We start from the raw sequence: 18,903 nt of genomic DNA, 5'->3' as shown, positions 1-18,903 counted from the left end.
GGCCTGTTGAAATAGCAAAGCAATTCCTGCTGTCAACTAATCAAACAAATCAAGCAACTAACAAACAGGACTACCTAGGGCTTATCCACGATGCAATGGCTGTTTGACCAAAAAAAATATGATTTTAATTCACTATCATAATTAACAGAGGAAAAGAACATGTGGTTATTTCATTAGATGTAGAAAAAACATTCAAAGATATTCAAAATTCCTTTACGATTAAAAACTTCCAGCAATTTAGAATTGAAGGATACTTCATTTGCCTGATAAAGTATGTTTTCCCAAAACATACAATAAACATAATTCTTAATGATGGAACAATAGAAAGATTCTCACTTAAATGAGGAATGAGAAGAGGACGTCCACTGTCATCCTTGTCATTCAACATTATACAGATGAGCCCAGCCAGTGTGAAAATACCAGGAAAAACAGAAGCTGTGTAGTGCTTGAAAGGGAGAGACAAAATGGACATTTTCTTCTGACAATATGATTGTGCACATAGAAAACCCAAGAGAATTTACAAACAATTAAAGCTAATGAAAGATTTCATTGAGGCCGGTTGATATATGATCAACATAAAAATTAACAACCCTGTATGCAGAGAGTAAACAATAAGAAAATGTATTGGGCGGGCCAAAAAGTGTCTTCAGTTTTTTAAGTAAAAATAAAAGACACATTTTTCATTTTCACCAAGAACTTTATTGAACAACATATTCACCCTTTTGTTCCACTACCTTCTGCCATTTTTTAGGCAACTTCATAATTCCATCTTCCCAAAACTTTTTACGTTTTTGAGCAAAGAAGAGTTCCAGGTGCCTTGTACAGTCTTCCAGGGAATTGAAAATTTTTTCCATGAAGATAATTTTGTAAAGGCTGAAATAAATGGAAATCTGAAGGTGCAGCGTCTGGTGAATGTAGTGGATGAATTAGAACTTCCCAGCCAAGCTGTAACAGTTTTTGCCTGGTCATCAAAGAAACATGCGGTCATATGTTATCCTGATGGAAGATTATGCGTTTTCTGTTGACTAATTCTGGATGCTTTTCGTCGAGATGCTTTCAGTTGGTCTAACTGGGAGCAATACTTGTTGAAATTAATCATTTGGTTTTCCAGAAGGAGCTCATAATAGAGAAGTCCCTTCCAATCCCACCATATACACAACATCACCTTCTTTGGATGAAGACCAGCTTTTGGTGTGGTTGGTGTTAGTTCATTTCACTTGCCCCACGATCTTTTCCATTTCACATTATTGTACAGTATCCACTTTTCATTGCCCATCAAAATTTGTTTTAAAAACGGAACGTTTTCATTATGTTTGAGTAGAGAATTGCATGCACAAATATGGTCAAGAAGGTTTTTTTTGCCTAACTTATGTGGAACCCAAACATCAAAGCGATTCACATAACCTAGCTGGTGCAAATGATTTTCAGTGTTTGCTTTGGATATTTTGAGTATGTCGGCTATCTCCCACGTGGTATAACGTTGATTGTTCTCAATTATTGTTTTGATCTGATCGCTATCAACTTCAGCTGGTCTACGTGACTGTGGAGCATCGTCCAGTGAGAAATCTCCAGCACGAAACTTCGCAAACCGCTTTTGACACGTTCGATCAGTCACAGCACCTTCTCCATACACTGCACAAATATTTTTGTGCATTTCCATTGCGTTTTTACCTTTCTCGAAATAATGAAGCATAATATGCTGAAAATGTTGCTTTTTTCCTTCCATCTTCAATGTTAAAATGGCTACACAAAAATTCACCAATTTTGATGTCTTTTTTTAAATGCACGCTGATATGACAGCTGTCACATACAATTTAACAAAATTGTTTCGAATGAAGTTAAAGACAGCTAAGTGCTACTAGAGCTATATTATGGAAAAAACTGAATGAACCTTTTGGCTCACCCAGTAATAAGAAATACAAAAAATTTAACTATGAATAACTTTGTTATACAAATTGTTTATAGAGAAAATTACAAGACATTATTGAAGGGCATAAAAGTAGACTTAAATAAGTAAAAGAATACACCATGTTCACGAAGAAGATTCAGTAATATACAGATAATTCTCCCCAACTTAATTGACAAAATAAATGCAATTCCAATAAAAATTCCAAATAGGTTTTTCATGGAATTGAACAAATTAAGATTCATATGAAAGAATAAAAGTCCAATGATAGCCAAGACAATTCCTTTTTTTTTTAGTTTATTTATATTTATTTTGACTGTGCCTGGTCTTAGTTGCGGCATGCAGGATATTTTTAGTTGCGGCATGCAGGCTTCTTAGTTGTGGCATGCATGGGGGATCTAGTTCCCCGGCCAGGGATCGAACCTGGGCCTCTTGCATTGGGAGTGTGGAGTCTTACCCACTGGACCACCAGGGAAGTCCCCAAGACAATTCTTTAAAAATGAGAGGCTTCTCCCACGGGCTAGTGGGAGGACTCCAAAATGGCGCTTGCCAGCACCAGTGTTCTGGTGGTAGAAGGAGCTCCCCAAAATGGCCACTGCCAGTGTCTATGTCCCAGAAGGAGTCCCAGTTGCCTCCTACCTCTCCAGAAGGCTCTCCAAGATCAACAATTGGGTCTGACCCAGGCACCTTTCAAATTACTGCATCTGCGTTGGGTCTTGGAGCATGTGAGATTTTGCAGGTGCTTTTTAAGAGCAGTCTCTCTTCCCTACAGCCCTCCAGCTATCCCATACCCCACTGGCCTTCAAAGCCAGGCATTCTGGAGACCTGTCTTCCCAATGAAGGACCCTCAGGCTGGAAAGCTTTATGTGAGGCTCAAACCCCTTTCTCCTTGGGGAGAACCTCTGCAGTTGTGATTACCCTCTTATTTGTGGGTTGCCTGTCTGGGGGTGTTGGTCTTGACTATACTGCATCTCCACCCCTTTTACCCTTGTCGTTGTGGTTCCTTCTTTACATATTTAGTTGTGGAAAATCTTCTCTGCTAGTCTTCATGTCATTCTCATCAATAGTTGCTCTATAAATAGTTATAATTTTGGTGTATCATCTGTGAGAGGAGGTGAGCTCAGGGTCTTCCTACTACACCATCTTGGTCACATCTTCACTTCTGCTCCATCTTGAAAGAAGAATTCTTCCGTACTTCGTTCTGGAGGATGGAAGTCTGAGATCAGAGTGCAGCAGATTTTGTTTCTGGTGAGAACTCTATCCCTGGCTTGCGGATGGTCACCTTCCAGCTGTGTTCTTACATGGTGGAGAGCAAGGTTATTATTTTTAATGATAGGAGACATATGAGTATACTTATGGCCAAGAGAAGGAGTAGTGGAAAGGAAAAAAAACTCCATAAATATTTTGTGAATAGAGTAGTATCCTGGAGTAAGAAACAGTGTATGAAATCAAGAAGCAGCTAAGAATTTGAGAGAAAAACCATGCTCTCTTCAGAAATAAGAACAAAGCAAGAAAAGGCAAGTGAAGATGCCCATAAATTTTGAGCTGGAGATGCAGAAATGCTAAAGTCCTGATATATGTTCTCAATTATTCAAAATGAGGAAAGGTCATCTCTTGAGAATGAGGAATGTGGAGGTGGGGCTGCAGTCTCAGAGAGGGTGGGGAAAATGTAGCATATTTGTTGGGGCAAATCCTAGGCAGACTGAAAGTTCTACATGGCTGTTGACATTTCTACTGGAGCTGAGATCCAAATGTTGAAAAAGAGTGGACACAAAATTATCTCAAGTGGAATCTCAATCACTTTAATTACCTAGGGATAAAAAGCACAAGTTGCTCTGTGCGAGTTTATCTCCCAAGAAAAGTTGGATTCCAAAAAGGCATTTATCCAAGGAAATATTTAGTCATCTAAGAAATATTAATATGTTAAAAGCATTCTAGTAATTTAAGCTAACATCCACCAATACTAATAACAAAAAAGAATGCTGATTTCTGAGCACTTGCAAAGTAACTAATGAGCCCAACAGTGTTCCTTTTTAAGATCCAAAGGATGCCAGTATGGAAAAGACTAAAGGCACTGATGAAAATGTGGTTTCTGTTAAATAGGTTATGGAAGAAGCCCAAAAATATTGAAGTGGTAAACATCTCAAAGAGAAACAGTGGAGGGAGTCCAGATTCCCAGTAGTTCCACTGGAGTAAGTCCAGTAAGTCCTGTGTGAGGTTTAACCCCCTCATGCCCTAAAATAAGTCACCAGGATATAACAACAAATGTTGTCAAGTTTCAATTAAGTTAGAAAAAGAACTCTTTAAAATTAGATTCCATGAGTGTTAAATTACTGAAGCTAAATCACATGCAACGAAATCAGGGATCGTCCAACTATTGCCAGTGGGGCAGTTTCAGCCCTCTGCTTGTTTCTTTCTTTCTCTTTCTCCTTTCCTTCCCCCTCCCTCCCTCCCTCCTTTCTTTCTTCTTTCTTTCTCTCTCTCTTTCTCTCTCCTCTCTCTCTTTCTCCCTTTCTCTCTTTTTCTCTTTCTTGCTTTCTCTTTAATAGCCCACAGACTAAGAATGTCTTTTAATGGTTTCATTTTAAATTGTTACATAATTACCTTCATGAAATCTTTGCTTTTGCCTCTTGGCCAGCAAACCCTAAAATATTTACTACTTGGCCATTTACAGTAGAGGTTTGCCAGCCCCTGAACTAAATGATCATAGTCTGGAGAAGAAAGGAAGTAAGCCTCAAGGGGGAGATAGAATTGGAATATGCCGATGCTGTTTATCTGCTCATACTGGTCCGTTTGCACTAATTTTCCTCTAATAGTGAGGAGTTTGCCCCACTTTTTATCACTTATCACTTGATTTAAAAAAAAAAGCAATCCTATGCATTTGCAAATGGCTGGCATGGGCGCACATATTCTCTTTGTGACACTCTCTTGCTTGAAGTACAGATCACTGGTATTGACTGTGGCTAAGGCAACTGTAAAATGGATCTATCGAACACATGGTGGGTGGCAAGATCTATCAAGATCTATCAAACACATGGACTTAAGGGGCATACCTGTGTTTGTGGAGTGACTGTGATTTACTGAAGGTGGCAGGTTATGGAGCAAAATTAACCATCTGTTGAAGGGACTATAGGTGAGTATGATGACTAACCCAGGGGGAGAGCAAAGATGGTGGGTCCTCTTGAGCTCACAAAGTGTTTTTGGATTAGCCATCCAAAGACATGCGGTGGCAATCCAAAGTCTGTGAAAGCAGAGATGCGTGGGGCCATCTTGCCCCACGACTTAACAAAAAGGCAGGATGGGGGCGGGTGGGGAGCAGAACTTCCACCCAGCAAGATTCCTTGAACAAAGCACACCTGAAGATGCCAGAACCATAGTTCCTTATTTTACCTCCGAACAGGGTTTGACCACGTGAGCATTTCTGTAAGCAACGTTTGCCGATGAATGAACACCTCAGCATCTGGGTGGGTGGGTGTGGACGGTTAGTTCGACTATGGGAACTGTTGTTTCCATGACTATCCTTGGGCTGATTCACTTCTGTGTAACAAGAGTCCTGACAACAAAAGCACAATGCTAACAGGTGCTTTTCTCTCAATTTCTCTCATTTATGTGGTTAATAATCTCATTAGTTATTATTTTTAGATAATAGAGCAGTTGAGCAACTTGACCAAGGCCACCCACCTAGTAAAGGCAAGACAGGACCTAGAGTCAGACCAACTTCCCTCCAGCCAAGAACACTTTATCATTAAGCTTCTCTAAAGGCTTACCCACCATTAGTGAGCTCTTGAGTACGAGTCTTAACCAACTGAGTTAACCAGTAAGTCCATACTCTGAAATGCCCAGAGGCTTTCTGCCTGGTCCCTATACAAACTACACAAATTTAGACATTAAAAAAATCATTTTGACACTGAATTTTTAAGTCCATACTCTGAAATGGCCAGAGGCTTTCTGCCTGGTCCCTATACAAACTACACAAATTTAGACATTAAAAAAATCATTTTGGCACTGAATTTTGAACGATGGGATTTTTTTTAATTGTTGGTTTGTTTGGTAATTTTTAAGTTTAAATTTATTTTTAATAGTTTTATTGCAGTACAATTGATATAAAATGAGCTGCATATATTTAAAGTGTAGATTTGATGAATTTTTATATACGTACATAACTGTGAACCCCAGCACCAGTCAAAATTATGAAAATATCCATCACCCCCAAAAGTTTCCTCCTGCCCCTTTCCTTATTCCCCTCCCCTGCACTGCCCCGGCCCTTATCCTATCTCCAAATCTGTTTTCTCTCACTATAGATTAATTTGCATTTACTAGAACTTTATATAAATGGGCTTATAATGAATGTGTTATTTCTTGTTTGGCTTTTTCCACTCAGAATTCAGATTTTTGTTTAAAAGTCACCTCTTCTGAGAGGCTTTCCCCATCCTACCTAAAATAGCAAATCCCTCCCAGTCCCATCATGGTACTACACGTACATGCTGTGCTCCATGCTCTCTATTTTATGTCAAAGTCACCCTTTGATGCAGGTATATTTTTTTCTCTCATGTGACAGATGAAGAAACTGCAATGCAGAAAGGGTAAGTAATACAAGGGTTGTACTGCTAATGAATGCAGAATTGGACTTCTGACACCAGCGCCCGATGAGCTCTTAACAGCTATAGTATATACAGCATAGTTCTTACTACTGTTGCATCATGAAGAGAGGCAATGGAAGAGACACATTTAAAACTGAGCAAAAGCAGGTTAGGAATGGTTATCACGTTGTAGAATTAAGAATGATTAATCACCCCCCCCACAAGTTGTCCACTAAAATATGACATTATTAATCATCCTGATGTTATTTTTACTCACTTTGATATATGGCTAGAGTCTTGGGTTTCAGAGCAGGAGCATTAGATGCGCATTTCAATGTTATATAGGAATGGGCTTTGTTTGTGCCTCTCCTTGCACATGTTACCACCAGAAGTATTAAGACAGATTCATGTGTTGTCATGCCTTCCTTCTGCTACAACTTTTATCATGATAATATGGCACAGTATTGGAATTTTAATGGCTCATAGATTCTGTGAAACATGATGGTAATAAACTGTAGCACTTTGACCTCAGCTTCTTACTATTTGATGCATTGTCCATTCCCTACCAACCTAGCTCCCTCCTTTCCTCATGCTATTTCAATGCGGATGAGGTGGCATGGACCATCACTCAAAGCAAGAAACATTTACCAACTGGAATACACCTGTGTATAAACCTCTTAAAAGTGTCTAGCCCTTTATGTTCTATTTCGAAAAGAACAAATCATCATTTCTCCTCATGACAGAGAATGCAAATTAGAAAAACATGAATCAGCTCTTATTAGAGAGGTTATAGCAAGCACAGAAAATAACACATTCAGCATCCATTCTTGGGACAATGGGTAAACCAAGAGCTTGGAAACACTGCAAATGTGCCTTCCTTCTTCCTGCAGTTGGCTGCATACACCTGTAGACAAAGTGAAAAATATTAGAAGGTGAATCCAAGACAAATTCAACATTAAAGAACAGCCTCATTATTTACTTAGAACCCACACCATGACTCAGGTATGACCCGGGAATAGGAGCCTTCATGGAACTAGACAAGAAACACCACTGCTAAAAGGAGTCATTGAATTATATACTTCACTGCTTGATCTATCACTTGAGATCTCTCTACCTCTTTATCACAGGGCTCAAAAAGCAACAACTACAATTATTCTTGCTGAAGCTTTCCATGAAAAATGAAGTGCTATGTTCTTCTGATACCAATTATGTGTCTGTCACTTATCTACAAAGTGGTGGTATCAAAATGAAAAAGCTTGACCCCCAAAAGGTGTTAAAGTTTAAAGGAAAGTCTGCAGGGAAGTAGAGGGGTCTGGCAGAGGAAAGTGTGTTGAATTACCTTGGAGTATGGACCATGCATTATGGCTTAACCCTCAGTTTACATAAATCCAGAAACTCAATTTTCAGTCCTCCAGAGTTCATCAGGCTCAAGTTGACTTAATCATGCAAGATATGTCATGCTCCAGTATAAGTGGAATGCTAATTTATTAATTTATAAAGAGAAATATCGCTACATGCTGACTTCAAAGTTAATTAATGGGATAGCCTGAAGATGCATCCATCCCCACAGCAGGGAATTCCTTCCAGAGATTACCTAGGGAAAGTCCATGGGGAGGTCATCCTATTCTTTGCCTTAAGAATATTATTAACCATTATTATTTCATCTATGTTTCTATGCTTTATTGTTGACCAATGTGCTTCTCTTGATATAAATCTTTTTTTATGTTTGTTACTGCCATGTACACTGGGTAGATGTTCCTTGATTCTTTCTTTTTTCTTTTTAGTCCCAATATACATCTTGTATTTAAAATACTTTTGCAAATGTTTAATCTGTGGTTTCCAGTTGGTATTACAGAACATTTGTTCCAGAGGTATTCTGAAAAAAGTGGCCCATTGTTCAATAGGTTTTGGAAATGCAGCACACTATATGCCACTGAGGCAGGGGATAGATGGACCCCAGGCTGCACAGTTTCTCTCCTGTGGACAGATACTCCAAAATAGCAGGAAGGAGAAGAGCTGAGCCCTGCCCAGATAAGAGATAAAAGACCACATATTCCTCATTCTAGAAGTCAAGGAGACCTTCCCAACTACACATGCACAGAAAGGCTCCTTGGAGGTCAAAATGGGAGGGGGCACCACCCCATAGTAAGTGATGTCAACCTACCCATAGGCCTCTTCACTAGAATCCATCTTGGGTAAGAGATGCACGCGCACACAGGGGAGGACCCTGAGATATACCAAATACACACTCAGAACCAGCCAAAGCAAGATGATTTGTCAAAGGAAACCCAGAAGAAATGCCCCATAAAAGTAATTCAAACTACCACGAGGACTTGACTCTCTCTCTCTCTGAGCCCGCCCATGTGTCTATCCACACACACTCTTTTCCTCCTAAAAAACACTTTCCTTGCTTCACTACTTTCCACCTCTTTTTGGAAATTCATTTCTACACAGCTGACGGGTCAGGGTCTTGTCACTGGTCACTGGTCCTGGTGGTCTAGTGGCTAGGATTCAGCGCTCTCACTGCCGCGGCCCGACCTCAATCTCTGGCTGGAAACCTAAACCTTGCTTCAAGCCGCTGCAGGCTGAGACCACCCGAGATCACCGCTACTAGTGACTCACCATTCACTTTAGTATATTAGACACTCTGAGAAACTCTATCCCATAAATATACCTATAGAAGCCTGTTAACCCGGAGTTTCCCAAACCTCCTGTCCAGGGAAATCTTTCATCTTGTACCATCAATTAACATATCATAGGAAACATTAATCTAATCGCATCTGTTGTGAACCTCTGTAATCACTTAACTCCCAACTCAGTTCTCAGCATGATGTTCTGGAATTTTGATGTGTCTCCTATACAGATAGGTCCTTATAAGATAATTTAGAACAACAGTCTTTATAAATATCTACCCTTCCTCCCAAACTCCAAATCAATACATATACAACTTCAGAGTAGCATTTGTCATTATGTCTTATTTATTTTCCATTTAAGTATGTCTTGAATTCAGTTCTTCTTCATGCTGCAGACACTGCTTCTTTTTAACCTTCTTACTTTGTGATATAATTCACTCCTTGTTATGCACTGAAGGTCTGTGTTGCCCCAAAATTCATATGTAGAAGCTCTAATCCCCAATATGATGGTATTAGGAGGTGGGGTTTCGGGGAAGCAACTAGGTCAAAAGGGAGGAACCCTCATGGTGGGATTAGTGCCCTTATAGGAAGAGGCACTAGAGAGATGATCTCTCTCTTGGGCAAGCGAGGATCCAAGAAAGCACCATCTCAAACCAAGAAGGGGATCCTCACCAAGAACTTGATCTTGGTCCAGACTTCCAGGTTCCAGAGCAGTGAGAAATAAGTTTCTGTTGTTTAAGCCACCCAGTCTGTGGTATTCTGTTGCAACACCTTCATCTGACTCTCCTATAATTCATCCACATTTTTACTAGAGGATCTTTTAAATTATTTTCTTTACCATTACCAAATAACTTTAAAAGTAATATATAATCATTTAAAATAATTTGGAAAAGTGCAGATATAGATACAGAGAAAGTAAAAAATAACCCATTAATCCACCATATGGAGAAAACCATGGTTAATGTTTTCTTTTGTGAATTGTTAATATGTGTCCTTTGCCCACTATTGGAATGCTAGTGGTTTTCTTAACTGATTTTAAGAACTAATTATATACTAAGAATATTAAATCTATGTATTTTATTTGTTATAAATATTACCCTTACTTTTTACTTGCTTATCCAATATTTTTATCTCTCCCTTTAGGTAAATTATTATTACTGTATTTTATAGTTAGCTCTTTTATAGTAAAATAATATGCAAATGTGATCATGTCACCCCCTTAGCGATAAACCTTCAGTGGCTTCCCAAGTGACTCAACATGGATTTGTCTTCCTTTCCAACCCTCTTGACAGCCTTTCCCTCCATATGTGTGGGTCATTAGCCTTTCCTAGCTACATGTAATTCTCTTTAAAAAGGCTGCCTCTGTTCAGACTGATTCCTCCCTATCAAAAAATGTCCATCCACATCCCAACTGGGAAACATTCATTCTTTAAGACTCAGTCAAAATGGATAGTCCCTATTCTGTTTGTTCAGCATCCTTTGCTTCCTCTGTCGAAGAAATTATGGCACTATATATATATATATATATATATATATATATATATATATATTTTTTTTTTTTATCTTTATTGGAGGTTAATTGCTTCACAATACTGTGTTAGTTTCTGTTGCACAACAAAGCGAATCAGCCATATTTATACACATGTCCCCATATCCCATCCCTCTTGAGCCTCCCTCCCACCCTCCCTATCCCACCCCTCTAGGTCATCGCAAAGCACCGAGCTGATCTCCTTGTGCTATGCAGCTGCTTCCCACCATCCTACTATTTTACACTGAGTAGTGTATATATGTCGATGCTACTCTCACTTTGCCCCAGCTTCCCCCTCCCACCCCATGTCCTCAAGTCCTTTTTCTATGTCTACCTCTTTATACCTGTATGGCACTATATTACAGTCACTGTTTAATTCTTTCTCTCTTTCACTGGTCCAAGAAAGCAGGGATTTCCCTATATCTATTTTATGAATTCAGTACAATTTTTGACAGGTAGTAGAGAGATAAAGAAAAGTTTTACAAAAGAAGGTGATACTTGCAATTCAAGGTATTGAAGCATGAGTTGAAAGTTGTTAAAAAGATAAAGAAAAGGCATTTAAAATATAGCCAAAAGTCAGAATCTACTACTTACTTTTTCACTAAATTGGAAGGAACGTGGAAAAAAATTCTCTTAGGATAAATTTTTTTAGTGCAGATATTTGGGCCATGGTGCCATTCCATGATGAGAACAGTTTTTTTTGTTTTTTTTTAAAGAGGCAGAAAACCCAAAAACTCCCTTCCCCCCCCAAATGGAAAACTTATCCATACAGGTCAGAGGGTCTGAAGGAACTCATTGGAGGTAAGTTTAAAAGAATGAGAGACTTGACAGCCTGACTGAGTGATCTGATCAAGATTCTTTCTCATCCTTCTAAATAACCACATGTAGTCTTTCAAGAAAGCAGCTTACTATTAACATCAAAGGAAATTTCCCCTTGAAGCAAGATGAGATGAATCAAGCAAGACTGGAAACTGGTCCAAGATAAATATTTTAAGATGACATGAAAATAGTTGGGACATTTGGGGTAGGAGAAAAAGAAATTAATGGATTGCTGCTGAACTAAAGGAAAGTCGGTAAAGATATTAAAGAAAATGTCCTCAAGGAGTTGATTCTAAAAGTGATGTGATAAAATATTCTTGAGCATGCTCAGAGAGCAACTGTGCAATACCAAGGTACAACATCGAGTAATTTAAAGCAGTGACTACATATATGTGTATGACCTCTCATTGGCTGGCAGAAAATAAAGCACATTTTTCTGGTCTCTGTTTGATTTAGTTACATGGGGTGCCATGATCTGGGGCGACATGATCATGCAAAGAATGCATGACCTCATTGCTTCTTCTCACCCTGTCCTGAAAATTCCTTAGCTTCCCATTGTCATGATTTCAGCTCCCATCACCTTCTCCAATCCAGAGCCATCCAGACTCTGTAATAGAAACTGTAATGCATCACCCAGATCTTCACTACAGAAGTAATTCTGGGATTCATCCACCAAAACTTTTGGTAGTATTGGCTTCTGCAGTCCTCTCTGGTTTTCCCTCTGGGAGATGCTTCGCCCAAGGTTATGCCCTCTGCTTGTGTTAATGTAAGACTCAAAGACCTAGCTTACTATCTGAATTTGGGACCATTAAAAATGGCTATCCCAGCTGTAGACTACCTCATGTTATTTGCCAAGGTCTAATTTGAATCTGTATCACAGTTCGACTTCTACCTTTACCCAATTTTGGCTCCATCATTTCCTTATATGTGTTATTTCTGAGTGCCATCCCTCATAAATACCCTGTACACAAATTCTCTTCTCAGACAATGCCCACCTCCAGAAACCTGTGACAAGAGGTGGTGGAGAGGTCCTAGAAAGCAGAATTTAAAGTGAGATTTTTTTGATGACAACGAGGGCCCCTTTACTAGTGGTAGGTGGTGTCCTCATAGCCCTTGGCATGCTATGTGCTATAGTTGTACAATTTGTTAAGACTTTCCTCAAAGCAGAACTGGGAAGAGATACCAGTGGAAAAGAAGATGCCAGCTGGTATAATATCTCACGTGTTTGAAAGCTATAAGGGAAGTAATAATTATAAAGACTACGAAACTGGGTAGCAGTTACTAGGTGCTACCAGTGCACTGCAGAAAGACAACAGAATGTTGCAAGTGATTGTCGTGGTATCTATTGCTCTGTAACAAGCCAACTTAAAACTTAGTGGCTTCCTCGATGGAGTAAATGTTAGTTCCTTTCCTTGGCCACTGATGTGGAAGGAGAAATCTAATAGTATCTTGAATCTGAGGCAAAGATATAATTTTTGCTCAAATGATGAGAAAATTACAAAATGGAAAAACATAGACTTTGGAACCAGGCAACCCTATTAGCTTTTTTGACCTTGAGTCAGTTTCCTCATCCATAAAATGAGGATCATTAAGATGCCTATTTTGCATGATTATTGGGAGAACCTGGGGTAATACATATAATCAAATCACATAGTAGTAACCACACAAAGTGCACAGAAGGCAATAAATAATGGCTCTTGTTATGGTCCAGATTAGGGCATTACCGTGACTTCCCTTCCTCGTTGGAACCACCTTTGTCTTTCAGGTTGTATCTTCATGTGCATAAAACATTTTCCAGTGTTTGGAGGGAAATCATTTAATAAATGTCTGGGGTCAAGAAGCAAAAAAAGAAAACAACTTAGTGGCAACAATGACAATATTTATTTTGTTCACAAATCCACGGTTGGGCAGGACCCAGAGAAGATAGCATATCTTTCTTACTCTCAGCATCAGAGGGAGTGGCTGAAATACTAGAGGCTGGAATCATCCAAGGGCTTGCTGAGTCTTAGGTCTTGCAGCCGATGCCAGCTGTCAGTGGAACAGCTACATGCGGCCCTTCCTTCCATTCAGCTTCTTGACTCTCTCACAGCGTGGTAGCTGGATTCCCAGGGCAAAAGCGCCAAGAGGGGAAACAGTAGGAGGAAGCTGTATTGCTTTTATGGCTTGGCTTCAGAGGTCATGCAGCGTCAGTTCGACCACATTTTATTTGTTAGAAGTGAGTCACAAAGACTGGCTGGTATGTCAAAATTTGCTGATGTGTTTAAAACCACCAGAGTGATTAATCACTAATATAAGGTGAATTGTAAAAGTCAGAGGGCCTCATTTATTGCATATAAATAGACTCTCATCTCCTCTACAGCTAGAATACAGAAAAAAAAAAACAAACCTGTGGAACAGTCTCAGGACTCCAGAGATTATTAAATTCCCAACCCCAGCAAGCCTGCTATGCCAAGGGCAGGGTCCTGATTAGGAAGGAAGAGGAGGCTAAAATTTGGGATGGGGACGTCTGGGTCAATACACTCAAGAACCTGAAACCTCAGGTCATCGTGGACCCTCTAGGCCCGCAGAAGTGGCCCGTTCCCTGCTGTTAAAGGGTAGCACTCCTCCTCACCCTTTGAAGACAACGCAGAGACATCAGCCTTGCAGCACCCACCCAGCTAGCTAAGTGCTGATCCTCATAAGAGAGAAAACAGGCTATCCCTGAAGAAGCTCTAGGACCTAGTGAACAGAGACTACAGGAGCAGAGAGAGCACCGTGGGACTAGATCCCAGGAAGGCAGAATGTCAAATCGTGTAAGAGAGAGTTTATCAGTGTGGGCCTACTCTCCTGAGACACAGAATATGACACTCTGGCAAAGACCTCATGAGACAATGCTGTTATGCTAGTAGGATGGCTCTTGAAAGCCTAGGATAAGTGATGGCTTCCGCTAAATGAAGTAGAAGTGCCAGAGTGGTTTTGGCAAACGGTGGAAGAAATGAAAAGGCTCACGAAAGTGGGTATGCTAGAGAGAATATACCACATGAGAGTGGAAACCCACAACTGACTATGGAGAGTGGGAGGGCCTGGAGGAAACCTGCCTCACTGAGAAGCTCAGTGGCGTCTTTCCCCTATAGGGTTGGCTGATGGTAGGAGATGCTATTACAGAACAGTGTCTGTGACAGCAGTGAGAACGATAAGATGCTGATAATGGAGGCAGGTTGGTGGTGCTTAACATCCAAAAACAAGTGAATAAATTTACCATAATAAGCGCTCGGGTCAAGTGGCAACTAGGGATTCATGACCCACAGAGAGCTACGGAGTTGGTTAATAGGAAATGGAATCTCGAAAGACAAGATGGATGGACAACGAACAAATTTACTGCTCAAGCTATAAAACCAAAAGAAATCAAGGAGAAAGATCAAGAGGCTGAGGCAGCTGCCTCAATAAAAAGTTATGAGCCCTTGCCCAGTTTCTGGACATGAGCCAGAGCCAGAGGGTAGGAGTCAGAGCGTCGTGACCCCTGTGTCATTCCCTACTATTACATCACTGCCTCTCTTTCAATGCGCATCTATTGCTACATATATGGGTCCCCAGCTGACAAAGGAGGCAAAAGGGCCAGGCTTGCTTTAAGAATGGGTAGTTTTGAGGGACTTCCTTGGTGGTTCAGTGGGTAAGACTCCACACTCCCAATACAGGGGGCCTGGGTTTAATCCCTGGTCGGGGAACTAAATCCCTCATGCGTGCCGCAGCTAAGAAGTCCGCATGCTGCCACTAAGATCTGGTGCAGCCAAAACAGAGAAAGGGAGAAAGGAAGGAAGAAAGGAAGAAAGGAAGGAAGAAAGGAAGAAAGGAAGGAAGAAAGAAAGAAAGGAAGAAAGGAAGAAAGAAAGGAAGAAAGGAAGAAAGGAAGAAAGAAAGAGAATGGGTAGTCTTGGTATGTAGGTGCAAGCCAAAAATAAACCTTTGGTCTCATATAACTCCACTCTCAAGTGGTGCTAAAAGACACAGGTGAAAGAAAATCTTTCCAGTTACCAGAGGTATATGGGAAGTATCCCTGATCACCTACTTTATAAATAAAGACAAATGATCTGCCATAAATACGTACAGATAAATACATACAGTGGTGAATGGCTTGGCTTGTAAGTCAGTAGTCTAGAAGGAGAAAGGTAGAAAGGGGTCTGGGAAGAGGTACGTGGATGCACCTAAAAGTGGGCACAAAATATGAAGACCTGTGCATCGCAGGTTAGTATCCACCTGAGAGCATGCACTGCGGAAGGGGCACTGAACAACCAACTAGACAAACGGCTCAGTTGGTTGCTGTCATCCAGTCTCTGTCATCAGCCGTCCCAGCTCTGGCACAATACAGCCATGATGTCAGAGGAGAAGGCTATACATGGTTTCAATAGCGTGAGCTCCCACACATAAGGTTGATCTATTTCTGCCACTCTGAACATCCAAACTGCCAGCAACATAAATCAACACTCAGTCCCTGATATCCTATCCCTAGAAGAAACTATCCCCTAGATAGAACCATGCCTAGAAGGAACAAATCAGCCATTTGGCAAACTGGCTACACTGAACCTCTTTCATCCTAGAGGGAAGCAGTGGTTCATTTTGACTGGAAGAGTAACAAACTCAAGGTAAGAGTTTGCCTTGCCTCTTCTCGGAGCCCCGGTCAGCACCAGTCCCTGAAAGCTTACAGAATATTCGATCCACTCCTATGGTATCATGCATAGCAGCCCGTCAGACCAAGAGACCCACTTTCTGCCAAAAGAGGTGCAGCTGTGGGCACAGGGTATCGACTGATGAAATCACAAACCACACCACCCAGAATCTCCCAAGTGGACAAGAATGATGGAATTCAATTATAAGTCAATAAAGATGTTAAAAAAAAAAAAGCTGAAACGAACACACCATTGTAAAGCAATTATACTCCATAAAAGATGTTAAAAAAAAAAAAGGAATGATGGGATTACCTTTCAAAGATAAAGATAAAGCACCAATTTGGAGATGATACCCTGCAAGAATTGAGTGCCAGCCTTCTGGAAGATGAATATGCACTCAGTTAAAAGACCATTCTACAGTGCTCCATCCTCAATAAGTAGAAAATTGGGCCCAAGATCCAAGGAAGTTGAAGTGGAAGTGGGCTTGCCTATCAACAAGCCCCCTTTGGGACTTTGTGTTTACAATGTCCAGTGGATGAGGGAAGAATAGCTTTGCTCTCGGGAAGGTGTCTTGGAACACTCCCGTCCGCTTTTAACAGTACATGGACAAGTTCAGTAGTCCTGGCTTGAGAAGGGCAAGGTGACTGGGAGTTCAAACCCCTCAGGGAGGAAGATAAGAATCATGCTTTAAGGAAAACCACCTAGACCAGCAGAGCCACTAGCCAAGGATGAAAAGCATATTGAATGGGTAGTAGAAAAAGAAATGATGAGAATTAGTTGTGACCTTGAAGCCAGTTAGGGCGGTGGGGTCTGCAGCTCATCCCACTAACCCTCCTCTTGTGGGTTTACCCAGGAAATGAGACCAATTAGAGTCCCAGAGAAGCCGGTCCCAGATGGCGGTGAACTTACTGTAAGAAGTGGTGCAAGGGATACATACCTCGGTGTGTTGCCCAGATTGGCCCCTTCAGACCAATGCGATAGTTTGTCCAGCTGCCAAGAGTGTTGACTGCTAATGTCTCATAGCTGGATCCATCTCTTGAGGTTGCTCTCCACAAAGGGAGCATCTTATCCAAACCTGTACCCCTCCCTGGGGCAGCTCACATCTAATGAACGATTGCTGCAGGGTACGGAGGCCTGGGCCCCCTGCTGCAATTTGGGACAACTCTGAAGGACCATCCAAGCTCAAGAACTCCCCGTAGCACGGACTGCCTCTGCTAAAACAGCGTCACCATCCTGCCCAGCCCTGCTCCCCTCTCTTCCTTGCTCGTGACGATCCTAAGCACATCCCCTGGCAAAACTCCTACACAAAAATCTCCATCTCAGAACATGTCTCCAGGGAACCCACCTTAAGACAATTCTAAACTTCGTCATCCCTTAGTCAGAATGAAATGCTGGAGAGAAATAAACTAATTCACTGTACTCTTTGCAGACTCTAGGGTGGTTCTGGTTTAGTTCAGTGTAATATTTCCAGCCCCCAGTTCCTTGCCTGTTCTAGACCCAAGGCACACAGCCCTCCCTATCTTCATTTCTATATCCAACCAGGTCTTCCTGCTCCACACTCATGTCTTTTTTGTTTACTTACAGTTATTAATTTTTTTATAGAGAGGTAGTGCATAAGGTGAATTTATAATAAGAGTACAGGTTTAAGATTTTTACACATGCATGTATTTCTATGATCACCATGCAGATCAAGGTATAGAACATGTCCAGCCCCCGATGACTTTCCCTCATGCCCCTTTGCACTCTAGATCCATCTCCTACTTCCACAGAGAACCACAATTCTGAATTTTTTTATCATTGGTTAGTTTTGACCCTTCTTGAACCTCGAGTGAATGGACGGCGTGTAGGAGGTAGTTTCTTTGTGTCTGGCTTTTTCCAATGAACCTAATTTCTGTGAGATACGTTCCTGCTGTTGTGTATTTCAGTACTTTGCTCTCTTGATCACTATGTAGTTTTCCAGTGTATGAATATGCTCCTATTAATTTTTCAGTGGGTGGGCACTCGGGTTATTTCTAATTTGAGTTTATTATGTATAAAACTGCTCTGAATATTCTCATGCATGCATTTTTGTGGACATACACATTTCTTGATCTCTGTGTGAATTGCTGGATCATAAGATGGGCCTATGTTAGTTGTAGCAGAAATTGTCAAAGAGTTTTCCACCGTGTTTGTGTTATTTGACATTCTAGCCGGCAACATACGAGAGTTCCAGTTGCTTCACATCCCTGCTCATGCTTGGACTTGTTAGACTTTTAAATTTTTGCCATTCTGATTTTTGTGCAGAGATAATTCATTCTGGTTTTAGTTTGCATTCCCCTGATGACTAAAGAAGGTGTGCATCTTTTCTTACACTTAATGGCATTTGCATAATCTCTCTTTTTTTTTAATTTATTTATTGTCAAGGGCTGACTTTCAATAGAACGCAGCTGCACATAGTCTCTTTGGAGAGCTGTCTTTGCCCACTTTTGTCATGCACTATTGTTCCCAGCTTGTTCCACATTCTGGTTGGAAGAAAAGGATTTAAATAATAATGAAAAGAATCAAGAAGAGGCAGGCTTTATCTCAACTAAAGAAGGAATTTTATAATGATTAGAGCCACCAGCAATGAATGGGTTATCTTGGAAAGCTATGGAGGTGGCCAACGTACCAGACAGATGGAAAGAGAAATATGGCCCTTGCAGCATTGTAATCCTGTGACTTGAAAAGATCCAATAAATAGTAGGATCTCCAAATTTTATAATTTGACTTACTCTATGAGTATTTGTGTGTACGTTTCCCAAGAGAAGTCTGTATT

Source organism: Balaenoptera ricei, chromosome 18 (assembly GCF_028023285.1).
Source record: "Balaenoptera ricei isolate mBalRic1 chromosome 18, mBalRic1.hap2, whole genome shotgun sequence".
NCBI classification, from domain to species: Eukaryota; Metazoa; Chordata; class Mammalia; order Artiodactyla; family Balaenopteridae; genus Balaenoptera; species Balaenoptera ricei.
The sequence above is the reverse complement of the archived record's forward strand: the minus strand, read 5'-3'. Positions refer to the sequence as shown.